This window comes from Neoarius graeffei, chromosome 17 (assembly GCF_027579695.1).
Source record: "Neoarius graeffei isolate fNeoGra1 chromosome 17, fNeoGra1.pri, whole genome shotgun sequence".
Taxonomy (NCBI): domain Eukaryota; kingdom Metazoa; phylum Chordata; class Actinopteri; order Siluriformes; family Ariidae; genus Neoarius; species Neoarius graeffei.
Genome location: NC_083585.1, coordinates 49097992 through 49111462, shown reverse-complemented (window position 1 = coordinate 49111462; position 13471 = coordinate 49097992).

Below are 13471 nucleotides of genomic sequence, written 5' to 3'. Positions count from 1 at the left end.
TCACAACCTGCAGGAGAAGAAAACAGAAAGGTGTTATCAATTTAGCAGTGTGCATTCCCCCCCCCCCCCCCTTTTTTTTTCATTTACAGTGACTTTGGCCTCAGACTCACCTGGCAAAAGATCCAATTATGTGAATAGAGGGGAATGATATGGCCCATTTATATCCATTTCTATCCTCCCAAGATGATGCATGTTACTCATAAGCCACCAGAGAATATTAGCACCTTGAATCTTCTCATAACCATAAGATGTATAGCTTGACAGAAGAAGCTCTGTCCACAAACATTAGCACAATAAGTTAACATATGTGAATCTTATGAGAGAAGGAATTAAACAATCAGAATGACTGACTGATTTTCTTCGAAGTTGCTTTGTATTCTTTAAAGTGTCTGAAATTTTAACTTGCAGTTTATTTAAATGTATTTGTTTTTAAATGTTAACTTGTACACTCACTGAACACTTTATGAACACTACACTAATGCTGGGTAGGGCTTCCCTTTGCTCTTAAAATAGTCTCAATTCTTCATGACATGGATTTGAAGAGATGTTCCTTTGAGTTTCTGGTCCATGTTGACATGATCACATCAGACAATTCCTGCAGATTTTTCTGGTGCATTTTCATGCTGCAAATCTCCTGTTTGAATTCAGATTGGTAAGGCCAGTGAATAGCACTGAACTCATTGGCATGTTCATGAAACAAGCTTGATGTGACTGTTACCTTGTGACATAGTGCATTATCATGTTGGAAGTAGCCATCAGAAGATGAGTAAACTGTGCCCATGAACAGATGACTGATTTGTATTAATTGGCCCAAATTGTGCCAAGAAAATAATCCCCACACCATTCCACCACACACACCGAACTGGACTGTTGACGCAAGGCTGGTTGGGTATATGGATTCATGCAGTTGGTGGCAAACTCTGACCTTTCTGTATAATCTGTGTCTCTCAACAGAAATCAAGATTCATCAGACCTGGCTATGCTGTTCCAGTCTTTGACGGTCAAGTTTTGTAGGCATAGCTTCACCTGCAAACTCAGCTTTCTGTTCTTGGCTGACAGAAATTGAATCCAACATGGTCTTCTGCTGTTGTAGCCCATCTGCCTCAAGGTTTGACATAATGTGCATTCTGAGATGTTTTTGTGCTAACTACAATTGTACAAAGTGGTTGTTTGAGTTACTGTATCCTTCATGTCAGCTCAAAACTGTCTGTCCATTCTCCATTGACCTCTCTCATCAACAAGGTGTTTCTGTTCACAGAACTGCAGCTCACTGGATTTTTTTTTTCTCTTTATTGCACCATTCTGTGTAAACTTTTGAGACAGTTGTGCATGAAAATCCCAAAACATGAGCAGTTTTAGAAATACTCAAACCAGCCCATCTAACACAAGCAATTATGCCAAAGTCAAAATCACTGAGATCACATTTTCCCCATTCTGATAGTTGATATGAACATTAACTGAAGCTGCTGGTCTATATCTGCATGCTGCACTGCACTGCTGCCACACAATTGGCTGATTTAAATAATTGCATGAATGAGTAGGTGTACATATGTTCCTAATAGTGTTCAGAGTGTATGTTTTTATTTATTTATTTATTTATTTCTCTGCCTTAATTTTAAACAAATGCATTTTTGCTTAATGCTGTACCTACCTGGAGCTGGGTGTAGTCCTCTAGTACTCCACCTGACACTGACCTGCATACATGATACCTTACCATCATGAAAATGACTCCACAGAAATGATCCAGAAATGTGTGTGGAGTTTTTGAGTGTGCAGCGGTAGTGTGGGAATCCTTGTGAGCAGTTCTGCCCCCTTCTATCTGAGGAAGCCCAGCTGGTGGAGAAAAGCTGGCACTAGAAAATAAGCTGGAGTGCATGGATGTAAAGAGCGCAATCCTAAGCGAGTCCACCAAACTCCAGAACATCAGCACTGGATTCAGACCTTCAGTGAAGGTGGCTTGCCTTTTGTGTTTGCCCAGCAGCTCCAAGACTTAGATAAAATAGAGGGGAAATAGGAGGCATTTCTCATGAAGCCAGTTATTTACACAATGTGTCTACCTGAGCGATAGGATTTACAGTTTTTGAATGAGAAGCATGAAAGTAAGGAGAGGACAGGCGCGTAGCCCCATAGACTCCCATTCAAATCCTGAAAGCGCACTGACTGCAAAATCAGAAAAGTCACTCGTTTTTAACTTGCTCTAGTGTTCTCATTTTTTTCACTACAGACAAAAAAATTACATCAATATGTTCAGGAGAGCCTTGTGGCACTCAATGTGAAAGAATTTTGTGAGTATCTCCTTCCGTTTTCATGTAAATCCCCGTTGTTTGGAGGGAGCACTCTGAGGAAAAAACACCCTTTTTGTGTGCTTCTCTGTGTCTCTGCTCGCAGCGCGTGGGTGGGGGAGGGACTGCTCGCTTTCTCACTCACTCTCTCTCACACACACACACACACACAGGAGGGAGGGGCTGCTCCCTCTCAGACAGAGACATGCCTGAAGCCTCAAGGCAAGTCACACAGTCACACAGTACAGCTCAGCTCCTGCAACTGTGACTGCTACGTGCACTGCATCATTCTCACAATTTCCCCCAGGGGAATTGTCTTACAGCGCACCTAGAGGTGTGGCATGTGTATTGCATCATTTTCAGCAAGCGTTCCATTCCCATATGGACCTTATATTTTTCTGATCCGTTGCCCATGTGGACACTGAAATGACGAATTTTCCTATTTTAAAATGTCCATTTGTTTCATCCCTATTGGTGGTGACTGATGATCTTTTTGACTCGTGTTTGTGTGTATGACCCAAAATTCCAAATTCAAAACAAACAACGTTTGAAGTTGAAAAGAATGTTTTGTGTTTACTTTCTTGTTTATGTTTCTTTCAAAAATACAAATCAAACAAGGCTCCTTTAGCCGTTTTGAACATAAAGACAGGCTGGGTAAATTAAAGGCACAATGTTCAAAGTAGTGAGTCACAGTAAGCAAACAGGTACGGTCAAAAGCTCTGTGCTCCCAGTCAGCCACACCTTCTCCAGGTAGCCTCCCAATTTATAGTCACTTTCGACCTGTAGGGGGCACAGACTCACCAAATACAAAAATGCAGGCCTTAAAACATAGTAAGTAAATAAACAAAGGGAATGGCTCCTACATAACCGGCCCCTAATTGTTTAGCACGGACTTAAACAATTACAAATTATACACAAATTAGGAGCCCAATAGTTCATCATGCAATACAATTTCTCATAAATATGATTTAACATATAAACAAAAGGGCGGCACGGTGGTGTAGTGGTTAGCGCTGTCGCCTCACAGCAAGAAGGTCCTGGGTTCGAGCCCCGGGGCCGGCGAGGGCCTTTCTGTGTGGAGTTTGCATGTTCTCCCCGTGTCCGCGTGGGTTTCCTCCGGGTGCTCCGGTTTCCCCCACAGTCCAAAGACATGCAGGTTAGGTTAACTGGTGACTCTAAATTGACCGTAGGTGTGAATGTGAGTGTGAATGGTTGTCTGTGTCTATGTGTCAGCCCTGTGATGACCTGGCGACTTGTCCAGGGTGTACCCCGCCTTTCGCCCAAAGTCAGCTGGGATGGGCTCCAGCTTGCCTGCGACCCTGTGGAAGGATAGAGCGGCTAGAGATGATGAGATGAGATGAGATATAAACAAAAAAAAAATTCAATTTACACAACCTTTGTTTTCTGGTCCATTTTCTGTTTCTTCGCCCTCCAACATTAGACATAGTTTGGTGATTGGCCTTTGTATTATGTTGGTTTGAGTCTTAATTTTTGCTGTTCTCACCATTCCTCTTTTGTCAGGGTAGACTTCTGTTATTTTTCCTAGAATCCAGGAACTTCTTGGAGCTGTTGGATCCACCACTAATACTACATCACCGCACTGAAAGTTCCTTTTCTTCACGTTACATTTTTGGTGTTCTTGCAGTAAGGGTAGATACTCTAACGTCCAGCGTCTCCAAAAGATGTTTGCCAGGTATTGTGCTTGTCTCCAGCAGCGTCTGGTGTATTGGTCACTCTTCTCGAATGTCCCAGGAGGGAGAATGGGCCTGGCTTTAAGGAGCAGAAGGTCATTGGGTGTTAATGGGGTTAAATCCTGTGGGTCGTGGGTGACTGTAGTGAGAGAACGGCTATTTAGGATCGCTTCAACTTCACACAATACAGATGGAAACCCTCATCATCTAACGTTTGTTGTTTCAGAACAGAGCAGAGCACTTGTCTTATGGACCTTATAAGCCTTTCCCATATGCCTCCATGATGGGATGCGCCTGGTGGATTGAATGTCCATTCTATGCCCATTGTTCTTAGTGTGCTATGCACCTTGTCCGAGTCAATTGTTGAGAAGGCCTTTTGTAGTTCTGCTTTTGCACCAACAAAATTGGTTCCATTATCTGAACGAAGGTACTTTACTTGGCCTCTCCTACAAATAAAGTGTCTTAAAGCATTGATGCATGAACTAGTGTCTAATGAGTTGGCTGTCTCAACACCTGCCAAACAAAAGGGAGCCATTCTAGTCAGAAAAGCATTTCAAGAAGCTGGAGACAAAACTCTGACATGAGACACATGGGACAAACCTCTGTCTGAAAGACTGAGAGAAGACGCCATCCACCTGTTAGAGGAATATACGCGGCTCAACCAAATAACCTTCCACATAAGCCTCACACCAGTCAAAAGGATTGGAGGACCCTGGGGGATAACATTCTCTGATGGAAGTGACCAGAGCTATGGTGCTGCTGCGTACTTCAGATGGAAGACCGAACAAGGGCTCCTGGTCTGGCTGGTTGAGTTCAAAGCAAAGCTCACACCACTTGACCAAAAGGGAGAACCAGTGAAGGCTGAGGTCTGTGGAGCTGTCTACGCTACAAGACTCAGAAGATACATTGAGAAGCACAGTCGAATGCAAATTGAATGTTGGCTCCCTTTGTTGGACAGTCAAACTGTGTTGGGAGCAATCCAAAGAGAGAGCTATGGGTTCCAGACCTTTTTCGCAAACAGAGTTGGAGAGAACCAGAAGACCACATCTATTGAAGACTGGAGATGGATTCCAGGTGAGCAAAACATTGCTGATCTCATAACAAGAGGAGCAACCCCAGAAGATCTCAAAGAGGGCTCTGTGTGGCAAAATGGGCCAGAGTTTCTGAAACGACCTGTGAAAGAATGGCCGACAAAGTCAGCCAAAGACATTGCTGCACAGGGCAAAGAAAGTATAAACAAGCTCCAAAGGAAATGTTTCACAGCAGCATTGACTTGAGCACAGGTGAAAATGTTTCCAACCTCTGCTCCAGCCAAGACTGACCAAAGCAAGGACTTGCAAAGTGGCCCTAGTGGAGAACACCACCAAATCCAAGTCTGGAGACCACCTGCTGGTTTTGCAGTGAGGAAAATCCTTGACATCAGCAGATTCAGTAGTTTAACCAAGCTGACCAGAGTCATTGCCTGGGTGTGGAGAGCTGCCACAAAGTGGAGAAAAGTGCTGGCCAGAACCTCAACCACAAGTAAGCCAAAGGGGGAGAGAGTTCCTTCAGCCCAAAAGATCAGGTCCAGAGCCAAAGAAGCTGCACTTACCATCAGGGAGTGTGAAGACACGCTCAGGGACCTCTTCCTTGCAGCTCAGGAGGAGGTAACCTTTCCTGACACCACACTCAACAGACTTGCTGTGGTAAGGGATGAAAACACTGGACTTTTGCTCTGTGGAGGAAGGTTCCAAATCTTTAATGAAGAAAAAAATGCAGTACTGATCTTACCTTGCACATCATGGATATCTACTCTTCTAGCTCAAGAAGCCCATAACACAAATCAAGAAGAAATTGCAGGTACACTACTCCAGATGAGAAGAAAAGCTTGGGTGGTAAGGGGCCAGAGACTAACTCAAAAGATTGTTGATAACTGTGTGACATGCAGAAAAGTAAAGGCCAGAAGATGCCAGAAGATTATGAGTGAACTTCCACCTGAAAGAACACCAGCCAATCCATTTGAGTACACAACAGTGGACTTATTTGGACCTTATGAAGTGAAGGATGATGTAAGAAAGAAGGTGAAGCTCAAAGTGTGGGGAATTGTCTTCTGCTGCATGGCAGCCAGAGCTATGCACACAAATCCTGTCAGTGACCAGTCAGCTGAAGGCTTCTTGTTAGCTTACCAACAGTTCACAGCACTGAGAGGGCATCCACGGAAACTGTGGTTGGATCCTGGAAAGAAACTTGTTGGAGCCAGACCTGCCCTCGAAAAGTTCTATATGTTTCTGGACCAACTGGAAAAGTCAAAGCTTGAAAATGAAGCCTCCAAACACGGCACAGAATGGAGCTGGAAAATCTATCCAGCAGACTCACCTCACAGGAATGGAGCCGCCGAAGCTGCTGTCTGCACTGTGGAGCGGGCTTTGCACAATCTGGGAGGTAATGGAGTCTTCACATGAGGTACGTTTCAAACCTTCCTTTATATGGTTTCCAGCCTCGCCAATGAAAGACCTATTGATTCCAGGACTCAGAGCCAGGAGGACTGTATAGAATACATCAGCCCAAATTCACTTCTGCTTGGAAGAACTGGACCCAGCGGAGATCCAGGGACCTTTGACTTTGAAGGCTACTCTTATAAAAGATTAAGAGCAATCCAAACAGAAGTTGACCGGTTCTGGAGGAAATGAAGCCAGTTAGCAGGACCGAGCCAGTTAGCAGGACCAAACCTGTTTATCAGGTCCAAGTGGCACACAGCACAAAGGAATGTGGCCATTGGAGATGCTGTCTGGCTGGCTGATCAAAACACCCTGAGAGGTCAGTTCAGGCTTGCCAGACTCGTTGATGTCAACACTGACAAGAAAGGAATTGTAAGGGATGTGCATGTCAGAACCTTCCCCAGTTACCCAGTCTCTACTGTGAAACTTAAATAAAAGGTGAAGATGCTATCAACCAAAATACCTGCAACAGTTCTTCACAGGGATGTCAGATGGATAGTTGTCCTGCTTCCAGTTGAAGAACAGCAACAAGATTGAAAATGGAACAAGTGAATCCAGTACATTATGCAACTTGTGTGACCTCCTTGGGTTGAAGAACCAGGAGGTCAAGTGGGAGGTGTTGTCAGATTTCAATTCATTTCTCATGAGCACTCACAAGGCACTCCAAACCAACGGGGGGCACGCACAAGATAGTGGTGAAACCCCAACCCTCAGCAAGTGTTTTAGAGGGACCATATTTACCTGCGCACCCACTGGGAAAGCATGGTAGGAAATGTTTGGACAAAGCCCAGTTAGCCTTTCACCTGCTCCTGGAAATATGGAATGACCACAACTCCAGATCAACCTCAAAATGCAACTGGTAGGGAAAAAAAAAAAAACAACTTAAAATGTGGAAGACGCGATGAGGTCATGCTTCATCATGACTGTTAATTATTAAGTAAATGCGGTTTAAAATGGATAATTTTGGTTATGCTAATTTAAACTTGTTAAATTTACTTTGTTGAAAATGTATCTGAATTGTTAAATTTATCTTAATTTCATAGTAGTATGATACTTTAAGTTTGTTTGTTACTTTTAACCATTAACTGACTTGAGGCCTTAATTTGAATGACTTTTTGTTTGTTTGAGGGAAAATGTTTATTTCATTCATTTGGAGACTTTTTTTTTTTGGTTCACCTGTAAGGTTATCAACCTATTCAATATTATCCAATTTCATCATTTGATTATATCCACTAAAACCCAAACCCTCTTCAAGAAAAAAAAAATCAAGGAATAAGAAGAATTGAGTTGTCCATTGCATCCTTCAATGGTTGATCAGGCAGTTTTTCAAGTTTGGGCAGAGTTGTGGTCACAAAAAGCACAGAACTTGACACCTACTGTAGGTTGTGAGTCAATAGAATGTTAAAACCTTCAATGTTTCCCAGAAATGCTGATGTGCTCCAGTGCAGAATTTGAGTTTGATATTCCTGCTCTGTAGGGTGGCCTTTTGATATTAAGGGGTATTAATGTATGCCAAGAAAAATATTCCCTACACCATTACAAGAAGACAAAACCTTTACCTTTCACTGACTGTTAATATGTAAATAACTAGACAAATGTCAAAGGTGTATGCCAAGCAGATTTCAAAAGCCAATGTACTCTATGTGAATATGTACACCTACAGTTCCATGTAAGATATGTTATAAAACCAGTTGAAAGCTTATAGGCAACGGTTTTAATTTTATGCACATTTAAAACTTTTTTATATGTTCAAAAAACTCTCTAACTTCTGGTCCCAAGAAGTATTGTTAATAAGTAATAATTAAAATAAGTTAGCGCAGATCGTGGTGAATTTCTGTTTGGCTATTTTTGTGACCACTCGGCACGTGATGTCATTTAAGACAAACCAACCACTTGAGTTGAGTCCACTTCCATGTATTTTCATTGCCATTCGGCTTGAGTGCACACGTGCGTTCGGGAATTTCCAAAGAAAAAACATGCCTTATTGTTGTGTAGTGAACTACCGTATAACAATGGGACCGGGTCAGGAAGAAGTTTTTACATTTTTCTGAGAGAGGAGAAGAGGCGGAGTGAGAGGACTGGCTTTTTTGAGAAGAGGTGGAGTGAGAGGATTGGCTTTTTCTGAAAAAGAAGAGGTGGCGCAAGTGTTTTTTTTTGTTTGTTTGTTTTCTGAAAAAGAAGAGGCGGAGTGAGTGGGTTGGCTTTTTCTGAAAAAGAGGTGGAGTGAGTGGGTTGGCTTTTTCTGAAAAAGAGGCGGAGTGAGTGGGTTGGCTTTTTCCAAAAGAGGAGGGGCAGAGCGAGTGGGTTGTGTGCATGAAGCCAGAGGGTTTTTTTTTTTTTTTGGAAGAGGAGAAGAAGCAGAGAGAGTGGATTGTGCGCATGAAACAAAATCAAACAGTCAAAGAAGAAACGGAGCAGCAACGTTCAAGCAAAAAGGAGAAGATTGGAGGTAAACGTTTTTGCTTGCAATTGACAAGTCAAGAATCCTGAGGGATCCTGTACAATCATTGTGGAAATGAGACAAAAGGATATTTCCTCACTTGGAGTAGGCTATAAATAGTATAATGCTGCGGATGGCAGGCTACAGGCTAATGTGGCCTACTGACGCACTGTCAAGTAATTGTTACCTATATCCACTAGGGAGGGTGGCTTAATTATTCTTCAAAAGGGCTCTTACTTAAATTCCTACTTTTGTCGTAATACCATCATAACTACCAGGATAACTTGTTTGGGCGCGAGTCTTGTCGAGGTCTGGGGTCACTGCGATCAGAGTCGTCCGAGTCGCTGTCCGATTCCATGGCTGCATGGTCAAACCAGTGAGCCACATTCACCGATTGCTTCACAACGGCCATAGGTTCATATATATATATATATATGGTTTCACCTCTCGGTATTCAATTTGGAGAGTTCCTACTTCAAAATCGCTATCGCTTTCAGGCATTTTACACAACCTCTCACGACCAAAGTCCGTACATGTGTGCTCGGTTCGCAGGTAAACACAGAACTGCTCCCAGTCTGTTTGGCTTAAATGACGTCATGACGACGGTCCCCTGGTGGTGAAAGTGTGCATAAGTGAGATGTAAACAAACCTTCGGAAATTGGGCAAAACAGTATATTTTTAACCGTTTTCAATTTTAGGGTACCAATTAGACACTAGGAAGATTGAATTCACTTTTTGGGTTGTTGTTCTAGACAATAAAGTTGATATTCTACGTTTCACCTCCGACCATTGCCTATGACCTTTAAAATGTACTTTATAAAGAAAGCTACATTTTCATTTTTATACCTTGTTTATGAACACGCACAGGTCTGAGTTACATGCAGAGCCGCTGACAGCTTTGGCTGGGCCCGGGACAAAATGCTCTGAATGCCCCCCCCCCGGCACGTTACTTTCAAAAAGTAATTATAGTTACTTTTCCCAAAAAGTAACTGAGTTAGTAACGGAGTTACTTTGTCATAAAATTAACTAATTACCAGGGAAAGTAATTATTCCATTACATTTTGTTCCCCCTCAAAAAAAATCTAATTCAATTAGTGTAATCATAATAAAAGTGAATGTTAAATGTGTTTAATGACTGAAATGGACACTTAACAGAACCAATTAGTAACGTTATCTACACTCAGGGGCGGTCTTACCATAGAGGCATAGGTAGGCGGCTGCTTGGGGCCCCCCATCAGTGGTCGTATGGGGGGCCCCCAAACAACCTCAAAAAAAAAAAGAAAAAGCCCCTTATCATGATTCATGAACACTTCAAAAGTATGGTACATTTTACTAATATTCCTAAGAAATACGTTGAAGTAGTAGTTAAAATGTCCAGTTCATGGTTATCTGTCCCTACACATACACCCCATACTTTCACACTGGACTAGTCCATAACGCTGCGCAGCGCAGCGCGAAAGGTAAACACACAGTGACCGGAGTCTGAACAATGCGAAAATGAAAAGGAGTTACCCAAGCGGATCAAAAAAAAAAGCGAAAAGATGCTGAGAAATATGTGACAATGCTGCCTAAGTTGGGAAACTTTTTTACAACTACTGTTAGCAATAGAGACCGCGACAACAACATCAACGTCATTCAAAATGCTGAACATGATGCCGGTGCAGCAGCTCGCTGCTGTGAAGTGGCACTAGCTGAGGAGGATAACATCAAGCAAGACACGTTGTTGCCACCTTCCATCACCGATAGTGTCAACGTTGACACAAATGAGGTGGAAGAGTTATCCAGTGATGGCCATTTTGACACCGATGATGATGACCATATTGTTAGTTGGTGACAATGTTTTTTTTTATTACAACCCCGATTCCAAAAAAGTTGGGAAAAAGTACAAATTGTAAATAAAAATGGAATGCAATGATGTGGAAGTTTCAAAATTCAATATTTTATTCAGAATAGAACATAGATGACATATCAAATGTTTAAACTGAGAAAATGTATCATTTAAAGAGAAAAATTAGGTGATTTTTAAATTTCATGACAACAACACATCTCAAAAAAGTTGGGACAAGGCCATGTTTACCACTGTGAGACAGCCCCTTTTCTCTTTACAACAGTCTGTAAACGTCTGGGGACTGAGGAGACAAGTTGCTCAAGTTTAGGGATAGGAATGTTAACCCATTCTTGTCTAATGTAGGATTCTAGTTGCTCAACTGTCTTAGGTCTTTTTTTGTCTTATCTTCCGTTTTATGATGCGCCAAATGTTTTCTATGGGTGAAAGATCTGGACTGCAGGCTGGCCAGTTCAGTACCCGGACCCTTCTTCTACACAGCCATGATGCTGTAATTGATGCAGTATGTGGTTTGGCATTGTCATGTTGGAAAATGCAAGGTCTTCCCTGAAAGAGACGTCGTCTGGATGGGAGCATATGTTGCTCTAGAACCTGGATATACCTTTCAGCATTGATGGTGTCTTTCCAGATGTGTAAGCTGCCCATGCCACATGCACTAATGCAACCCCATATCATCAGAGATGCAGGCTTCTGAACTGAGCGCTGATAACAACTTGGGTCGTCCTTCTCCTCTTTAGTCCGAATGACACGGCGTCCCTGATTTCCATAAAGAGCTTCAAATTTTGATTCGTCTGACCACAGAACAGTTTTCCACTTTGCCACAGTCCATTTTAAATGAGCCTTGGCCCAGAGAAGACGTCTGCGCTTCTGGGTCATGTTTAGATACGGCTTCTTCTTTGAACTATAGAGTTTTAGCTGGCAACGGCGGATGGCACGGTGAATTGTGTTCACAGATAATGTTCTCTGGAAATATTCCTGAGCCCATTTTGTGATTTCCAATACAGAAGCATGCCTGTATGTGATGCAGTGCCGTCTAAGGGCCCGAAGATCATGGGCACCCAGTATGGTTTTCCGGCCTTGACCCTTACGCACAGAGATTCTTCCAGATTCTCTGAATCTTTTGATGATATTATGCACTGTAGATGATATGTTCAAACTCTTTTGCAATTTTACACTGTCGAACTCCTTTCTGATATTGCTCCACTATTTGTCGGTGCAGAATTAGGGGGATTGGTGATCCTCTTCCCATCTTTACTTCTGAGAGCCGCTGCCACTCCAAGATGCTCTTTTTATACCCAGTCATGTTAATGACCTATTGCCAATTGACCTAATGAGTTGCAATTTGGTCCTCCAGCTGTTCCTTTTTTGTACCTTTAACATTTCCAGCCTCTTATTGCCCCTGTCCCAACTTTTTTGAGATGTGTTTCTGTCATGAAATTTCAAATGAGCCAATATTTGGCATGAAATTTCAAAATGTCTCACTTTCGACATTTGATATGTCGTCTATGTTCTATTGTGAATACAATATCAGTTTCTGAGATTTGTAAATTATTGCATTCCGTTTTTATTTACAATTTGTACTTTGTCCCAACTTTTTTGGAATCGGGGTTGTATTATTATTTTACATTTTCCTACATCTGGCTGTGCATCATGTACGTGTGAAGACCTGTGAGAAGACATCAACAAGTAGGACTCTGTGATGTGGAGAACAATCTCTCTTTTCTCTCTCATAGACTCTCTCATTCACTCACCCTCTCTGTCTCACACACACACAACACTCTCTCTCTCTCTCTCTCTCTCACACACTGTCTCATTCTCTCTCACTCACTCACTGACACATACATTCACATGGATATGGAGTTGCTTAGAGCCAAATGCCACCTCATCTCTCCTCAGTCCACACTTCTTACCTCCCCTCACTCACTCTCACACACACACACACACACACACACACACACACACACACACACACACACACTCACTCACTCACTCCCACACACACACACACAGAGAAACACTCACTCACACACAAACACACACAATCATGTACATAGTTTTATTTATAGAATGTTTGAAATGTTCTGATATTTAAAAAAAATAAACAGTGCTGGTTTTCCTGGCATTTTGGCAAAGACAGATGTTATCTGAAATCTTGTTCTCTGTTGGGTTCCATCATGACTATTAGTTTGTGTAGTGCTACACTTTGTGTGTTCTCTGCTTTCCATCTTCATTTTGGAGTAAAGAAGTGTATGCAGGGTTTAAAGGGGAATGTTTTTTTTTCTCCTCTCCAACCTTTACTTCCCTATAGATTAGCATTACCTGCCTATCCACCATGCAGTCGGTACATTGTTTTGTTTTTTTTTGTTTCGGATTGGATGGGGGGGGCCATACATACCTTCGCCTGGGGCCCCCAATTTGCTAAATCCGCCACTGTCTACACTATATATTTTTGTGGGACAATGTGAGATGACATCTATCAAATTTAATATATTTTTGTAGTTATTAAAATTGTTACTAATTACTGGCCACTGACGAGGACAAACGCTTTGTTCCTCGACATAATGTGCATTGCACGTAGACATTTTTGCCTTTTATTTCAAGTAATGAAAAGTAATGGCTGTATTTCCAATGTGAAAGCGGAGTGTTGGGTTGACCGCTTGCCACACGAAAGCAGAGTAAAGAAAGGCTGAACGAGCAGCGTGCCAGATGAAAACAGCTTTAATAAAGTAACGCAT